The sequence below is a fragment of the Oncorhynchus clarkii genome, unplaced genomic scaffold (genome assembly GCF_045791955.1).
Source record: "Oncorhynchus clarkii lewisi isolate Uvic-CL-2024 unplaced genomic scaffold, UVic_Ocla_1.0 unplaced_contig_12990_pilon_pilon, whole genome shotgun sequence".
NCBI lineage: Eukaryota > Metazoa > Chordata > Actinopteri > Salmoniformes > Salmonidae > Oncorhynchus > Oncorhynchus clarkii.
The window spans coordinates 7,501-15,000 of record NW_027259508.1 but is presented as its reverse complement, the minus strand read 5'-3'; positions in this window follow the sequence as shown (position 1 = coordinate 15,000).

The following is a 7,500-nucleotide window of genomic DNA, read 5'->3' as shown; positions in this document are numbered from 1 at the left end:
TTAGGGTTAGGGTTAGGGTTAGGGTTAGGGTTAGGGTTAGGGTTAGGGTTAGGGTTAGGGTTAGGGTTAGGGTTAGGGTTAGGGTTAGGGTTAGGGTTAGGGTTAGGGTTAGGGTTAGGGTTAGGGTTAGGGTTAGGGTTAGGGTTAGGGTTAGGGTTAGGGTTAGGGTTAGGGTTAGGGTTAGGGTTAGGGTTAGGGTTAGGGTTAGGGTTAGGGTTAGGGTTAGGGTTAGGGTTAGGGTTAGGGTTAGGGTTAGGGTTAGGGTTAGGGTTAGGGTTAGGGTTAGGGTTAGGGTTAGGGTTAGGGTTAGGGTTAGGGTTAGGGTTAGGGTTAGGGTTAGGGTTAGGGTTAGGGTTAGGGTTAGGGTTAGGGTTAGGGTTAGGGTTAGGGTTAGGGTTAGGGTTAGGGTTAGGGTTAGGGTTAGGGTTAGGGTTAGGGTTAGGGTTAGGGTTAGGGTTAGGGTTAGGGTTAGGGTTAGGGTTAGGGTTAGGGTTAGGGTTAGGGTTAGGGTTAGGGTTAGGGTTAGGGTTAGGGTTAGGGTTAGGGTTAGGGTTAGGGTTAGGGTTAGGGTTAGGGTTAGGGTTAGGGTTAGGGTTAGGGTTAGGGTTAGGGTTAGGGTTAGGGTTAGGGTTAGGGTTAGGGTTAGGGTTAGGGTTAGGGTTAGGGTTAGGGTTAGGGTTAGGGTTAGGGTTAGGGTTAGGGTTAGGGTTAGGGTTAGGGTTAGGGTTAGGGTTAGGGTTAGGGTTAGGGTTAGGGTTAGGGTTAGGGTTAGGGTTAGGGTTAGGGTTAGGGTTAGGGTTAGGGTTAGGGTTAGGGTTAGGGTTAGGGTTAGGGTTAGGGTTAGGGTTAGGGTTAGGGTTAGGGTTAGGGTTAGGGTTAGGGTTAGGGTTAGGGTTAGGGTTAGGGTTAGGGTTAGGGTTAGGGTTAGGGTTAGGGTTAGGGTTAGGGTTAGGGTTAGGGTTAGGGTTAGGGTTAGGGTTAGGGTTAGGGTTAGGGTTAGGGTTAGGGTTAGGGTTAGGGTTAGGGTTAGGGTTAGGGTTAGGGTTAGGGTTAGGGTTAGGGTTAGGGTTAGGGTTAGGGTTAGGGTTAGGGTTAGGGTTAGGGTTAGGGTTAGGGTTAGGGTTAGGGTTAGGGTTAGGGTTAGGGTTAGGGTTAGGGTTAGGGTTAGGGTTAGGGTTAGGGTTAGGGTTAGGGTTAGGGTTAGGGTTAGGGTTAGGGTTAGGGTTAGGGTTAGGGTTAGGGTTAGGGTTAGGGTTAGGGTTAGGGTTAGGGTTAGGGTTAGGGTTAGGGTTAGGGTTAGGGTTAGGGTTAGGGTTAGGGTTAGGGTTAGGGTTAGGGTTAGGGTTAGGGTTAGGGTTAGGGTTAGGGTTAGGGTTAGGGTTAGGGTTAGGGTTAGGGTTAGGGTTAGGGTTAGGGTTAGGGTTAGGGTTAGGGTTAGGGTTAGGGTTAGGGTTAGGGTTAGGGTTAGGGTTAGGGTTAGGGTTAGGGTTAGGGTTAGGGTTAGGGTTAGGGTTAGGGTTAGGGTTAGGGTTAGGGTTAGGGTTAGGGTTAGGGTTAGGGTTAGGGTTAGGGTTAGGGTTAGGGTTAGGGTTAGGGTTAGGGTTAGGGTTAGGGTTAGGGTTAGGGTTAGGGTTAGGGTTAGGGTTAGGGTTAGGGTTAGGGTTAGGGTTAGGGTTAGGGTTAGGGTTAGGGTTAGGGTTAGGGTTAGGGTTAGGGTTAGGGTTAGGGTTAGGGTTAGGGTTAGGGTTAGGGTTAGGGTTAGGGTTAGGGTTAGGGTTAGGGTTAGGGTTAGGGGTTAGGGTTAGGGTTAGGGTTAGGGTTAGGGTTAGGGTTAGGGTTAGGGTTAGGGTTAGGGTTAGGGTTAGGGTTAGGGTTAGGGTTAGGGTTAGGGTTAGGGTTAGGGTTAGGGTTAGGGTTAGGGTTAGGGTTAGGGTTAGGGTTAGGGTTAGGGTTAGGGTTAGGGTTAGGGTTAGGGTTAGGGTTAGGGTTAGGGTTAGGGTTAGGGTTAGGGTTAGGGGTTAGGGTTAGGGTTAGGGTTAGGGTTAGGGTTAGGGTTAGGGTTAGGGTTAGGGTTAGGGTTAGGGTTAGGGTTAGGGTTAGGGTTAGGGTTAGGGTTAGGGTTAGGGTTAGGGTTAGGGTTAGGGTTAGGGTTAGGGTTAGGGTTAGGGTTAGGGTTAGGGTTAGGGTTAGGGTTAGGGTTAGGGTTAGGGTTAGGGTTAGGGTTAGGGTTAGGGTTAGGGTTAGGGTTAGGGTTAGGGTTAGGGTTAGGGTTAGGGTTAGGGTTAGGGTTAGGGTTAGGGTTAGGGTTAGGGTTAGGGTTAGGGTTAGGGTTAGGGTTAGGGTTAGGGTTAGGGTTAGGGTTAGGGTTAGGGTTAGGGTTAGGGTTAGGGTTAGGGTTAGGGTTAGGGTTAGGGTTAGGGTTAGGGTTAGGGTTAGGGTTAGGGTTAGGGTTAGGGTTAGGGTTAGGGTTAGGGTTAGGGTTAGGGTTAGGGTTAGGGTTAGGGTTAGGGTTAGGGTTAGGGTTAGGGTTAGGGTTAGGGTTAGGGTTAGGGTTAGGGTTAGGGTTAGGGTTAGGGTTAGGGTTAGGGTTAGGGTTAGGGTTAGGGTTAGGGTTAGGGTTAGGGTTAGGGTTAGGGTTAGGGTTAGGGTTAGGGTTAGGGTTAGGGTTAGGGTTAGGGTTAGGGTTAGGGTTAGGGTTAGGGTTAGGGTTAGGGTTAGGGTTAGGGTTAGGGTTAGGGTTAGGGTTAGGGTTAGGGTTAGGGTTAGGGTTAGGGTTAGGGTTAGGGTTAGGGTTAGGGTTAGGGTTAGGGTTAGGGTTAGGGTTAGGGTTAGGGTTAGGGTTAGGGTTAGGGTTAGGGTTAGGGTTAGGGTTAGGGTTAGGGTTAGGGTTAGGGTTAGGGTTAGGGTTAGGGTTAGGGTTAGGGTTAGGGTTAGGGTTAGGGTTAGGGTTAGGGTTAGGGTTAGGGTTAGGGTTAGGGTTAGGGTTAGGGTTAGGGTTAGGGTTAGGGTTAGGGTTAGGGTTAGGGTTAGGGTTAGGGTTAGGGTTAGGGTTAGGGTTAGGGTTAGGGTTAGGGTTAGGGTTAGGGTTAGGGTTAGGGTTAGGGTTAGGGTTAGGGTTAGGGTTAGGGTTAGGGTTAGGGTTAGGGTTAGGGTTAGGGTTAGGGTTAGGGTTAGGGTTAGGGTTAGGGTTAGGGTTAGGGTTAGGGTTAGGGTTAGGGTTAGGGTTAGGGTTAGGGTTAGGGTTAGGGTTAGGGTTAGGGTTAGGGTTAGGGTTAGGGTTAGGGTTAGGGTTAGGGTTAGGGTTAGGGTTAGGGTTAGGGTTAGGGTTAGGGTTAGGGTTAGGGTTAGGGTTAGGGTTAGGGTTAGGGTTAGGGTTAGGGTTAGGGTTAGGGTTAGGGTTAGGGTTAGGGTTAGGGTTAGGGTTAGGGTTAGGGTTAGGGTTAGGGTTAGGGTTAGGGTTAGGGTTAGGGTTAGGGTTAGGGTTAGGGTTAGGGTTAGGGTTAGGGTTAGGGTTAGGGTTAGGGTTAGGGTTAGGGTTAGGGTTAGGGTTAGGGTTAGGGTTAGGGTTAGGGTTAGGGTTAGGGTTAGGGTTAGGGTTAGGGTTAGGGTTAGGGTTAGGGTTAGGGTTAGGGTTAGGGTTAGGGTTAGGGTTAGGGTTAGGGTTAGGGTTAGGGTTAGGGTTAGGGTTAGGGTTAGGGTTAGGGTTAGGGTTAGGGTTAGGGTTAGGGTTAGGGTTAGGGTTAGGGTTAGGGTTAGGGTTAGGGTTAGGGTTAGGGTTAGGGTTAGGGTTAGGGTTAGGGTTAGGGTTAGGGTTAGGGTTAGGGTTAGGGTTAGGGTTAGGGTTAGGGTTAGGGTTAGGGTTAGGGTTAGGGTTAGGGTTAGGGTTAGGGTTAGGGTTAGGGTTAGGGTTAGGGTTAGGGTTAGGGTTAGGGTTAGGGTTAGGGTTAGGGTTAGGGTTAGGGTTAGGGTTAGGGTTAGGGTTAGGGTTAGGGTTAGGGTTAGGGTTAGGGTTAGGGTTAGGGTTAGGGTTAGGGTTAGGGTTAGGGTTAGGGTTAGGGTTAGGGTTAGGGTTAGGGTTAGGGTTAGGGTTAGGGTTAGGGTTAGGGTTAGGGTTAGGGTTAGGGTTAGGGTTAGGGTTAGGGTTAGGGTTAGGGTTAGGGTTAGGGTTAGGGTTAGGGTTAGGGTTAGGGTTAGGGTTAGGGTTAGGGTTAGGGTTAGGGTTAGGGTTAGGGTTAGGGTTAGGGTTAGGGTTAGGGTTAGGGTTAGGGTTAGGGTTAGGGTTAGGGTTAGGGTTAGGGTTAGGGTTAGGGTTAGGGTTAGGGTTAGGGTTAGGGTTAGGGTTAGGGTTAGGGTTAGGGTTAGGGTTAGGGTTAGGGTTAGGGTTAGGGTTAGGGTTAGGGTTAGGGTTAGGGTTAGGGTTAGGGTTAGGGTTAGGGTTAGGGTTAGGGTTAGGGTTAGGGTTAGGGTTAGGGTTAGGGTTAGGGTTAGGGTTAGGGTTAGGGTTAGGGTTAGGGTTAGGGTTAGGGTTAGGGTTAGGGTTAGGGTTAGGGTTAGGGTTAGGGTTAGGGTTAGGGTTAGGGTTAGGGTTAGGGTTAGGGTTAGGGTTAGGGTTAGGGTTAGGGTTAGGGTTAGGGTTAGGGTTAGGGTTAGGGTTAGGGTTAGGGTTAGGGTTAGGGTTAGGGTTAGGGTTAGGGTTAGGGTTAGGGTTAGGGTTAGGGTTAGGGTTAGGGTTAGGGTTAGGGTTAGGGTTAGGGTTAGGGTTAGGGTTAGGGTTAGGGTTAGGGTTAGGGTTAGGGTTAGGGTTAGGGTTAGGGTTAGGGTTAGGGTTAGGGTTAGGGTTAGGGGTTAGGGTTAGGGTTAGGGTTAGGGTTAGGGTTAGGGTTAGGGTTAGGGTTAGGGTTAGGGTTAGGGTTAGGGTTAGGGTTAGGGTTAGGGTTAGGGTTAGGGTTAGGGTTAGGGTTAGGGTTAGGGTTAGGGTTAGGGTTAGGGTTAGGGTTAGGGTTAGGGTTAGGGTTAGGGTTAGGGTTAGGGTTAGGGTTAGGGTTAGGGTTAGGGTTAGGGTTAGGGTTAGGGTTAGGGTTAGGGTTAGGGTTAGGGTTAGGGTTAGGGTTAGGGTTAGGGTTAGGGTTAGGGTTAGGGTTAGGGTTAGGGTTAGGGTTAGGGTTAGGGTTAGGGTTAGGGTTAGGGTTAGGGTTAGGGTTAGGGTTAGGGTTAGGGTTAGGGTTAGGGTTAGGGTTAGGGTTAGGGTTAGGGTTAGGGTTAGGGTTAGGGTTAGGGTTAGGGTTAGGGTTAGGGTTAGGGTTAGGGTTAGGGTTAGGGTTAGGGTTAGGGTTAGGGTTAGGGTTAGGGTTAGGGTTAGGGTTAGGGTTAGGGTTAGGGTTAGGGTTAGGGTTAGGGTTAGGGTTAGGGTTAGGGTTAGGGTTAGGGTTAGGGTTAGGGTTAGGGTTAGGGTTAGGGTTAGGGTTAGGGTTAGGGTTAGGGTTAGGGTTAGGGTTAGGGTTAGGGTTAGGGTTAGGGTTAGGGTTAGGGTTAGGGTTAGGGTTAGGGTTAGGGTTAGGGTTAGGGTTAGGGTTAGGGTTAGGGTTAGGGTTAGGGTTAGGGTTAGGGTTAGGGTTAGGGTTAGGGTTAGGGTTAGGGTTAGGGTTAGGGTTAGGGTTAGGGTTAGGGTTAGGGTTAGGGTTAGGGTTAGGGTTAGGGTTAGGGTTAGGGTTAGGGTTAGGGTTAGGGTTAGGGTTAGGGTTAGGGTTAGGGTTAGGGTTAGGGTTAGGGTTAGGGTTAGGGTTAGGGTTAGGGTTAGGGTTAGGGTTAGGGTTAGGGTTAGGGTTAGGGTTAGGGTTAGGGTTAGGGTTAGGGTTAGGGTTAGGGTTAGGGTTAGGGTTAGGGTTAGGGTTAGGGTTAGGGTTAGGGTTAGGGTTAGGGTTAGGGTTAGGGTTAGGGTTAGGGTTAGGGTTAGGGTTAGGGTTAGGGTTAGGGTTAGGGTTAGGGTTAGGGTTAGGGTTAGGGTTAGGGTTAGGGTTAGGGTTAGGGTTAGGGTTAGGGTTAGGGTTAGGGTTAGGGTTAGGGTTAGGGTTAGGGTTAGGGTTAGGGTTAGGGTTAGGGTTAGGGTTAGGGTTAGGGTTAGGGTTAGGGTTAGGGTTAGGGTTAGGGTTAGGGTTAGGGTTAGGGTTAGGGTTAGGGTTAGGGTTAGGGTTAGGGTTAGGGTTAGGGTTAGGGTTAGGGTTAGGGTTAGGGTTAGGGTTAGGGTTAGGGTTAGGGTTAGGGTTAGGGTTAGGGTTAGGGTTAGGGTTAGGGTTAGGGTTAGGGTTAGGGTTAGGGTTAGGGTTAGGGTTAGGGTTAGGGTTAGGGTTAGGGTTAGGGTTAGGGTTAGGGTTAGGGTTAGGGTTAGGGTTAGGGTTAGGGTTAGGGTTAGGGTTAGGGTTAGGGTTAGGGTTAGGGTTAGGGTTAGGGTTAGGGTTAGGGTTAGGGTTAGGGTTAGGGTTAGGGTTAGGGTTAGGGTTAGGGTTAGGGTTAGGGTTAGGGTTAGGGTTAGGGTTAGGGTTAGGGTTAGGGTTAGGGTTAGGGTTAGGGTTAGGGTTAGGGTTAGGGTTAGGGTTAGGGTTAGGGTTAGGGTTAGGGTTAGGGTTAGGGTTAGGGTTAGGGTTAGGGTTAGGGTTAGGGTTAGGGTTAGGGTTAGGGTTAGGGTTAGGGTTAGGGTTAGGGTTAGGGTTAGGGTTAGGGTTAGGGTTAGGGTTAGGGTTAGGGTTAGGGTTAGGGTTAGGGTTAGGGTTAGGGTTAGGGTTAGGGTTAGGGTTAGGGTTAGGGTTAGGGTTAGGGTTAGGGTTAGGGTTAGGGTTAGGGTTAGGGTTAGGGTTAGGGTTAGGGTTAGGGTTAGGGTTAGGGTTAGGGTTAGGGTTAGGGTTAGGGTTAGGGTTAGGGTTAGGGTTAGGGTTAGGGTTAGGGTTAGGGTTAGGGTTAGGGTTAGGGTTAGGGTTAGGGTTAGGGTTAGGGTTAGGGTTAGGGTTAGGGTTAGGGTTAGGGTTAGGGTTAGGGTTAGGGTTAGGGTTAGGGTTAGGGTTAGGGTTAGGGTTAGGGTTAGGGTTAGGGTTAGGGTTAGGGTTAGGGTTAGGGTTAGGGTTAGGGTTAGGGTTAGGGTTAGGGTTAGGGTTAGGGTTAGGGTTAGGGTTAGGGTTAGGGTTAGGGTTAGGGTTAGGGTTAGGGTTAGGGTTAGGGTTAGGGTTAGGGTTAGGGTTAGGGTTAGGGTTAGGGTTAGGGTTAGGGTTAGGGTTAGGGTTAGGGTTAGGGTTAGGGTTAGGGTTAGGGTTAGGGTTAGGGTTAGGGTTAGGGTTAGGGTTAGGGTTAGGGTTAGGGTTAGGGTTAGGGTTAGGGTTAGGGTTAGGGTTAGGGTTAGGGTTAGGGTTAGGGTTAGGGTTAGGGTTAGGGTTAGGGTTAGGGTTAGGGTTAGGGTTAGGGTTAGGGTTAGGGTTAGGGTTAGGGTTAGGGTTAGGGTTAGGGTTAGGGTTA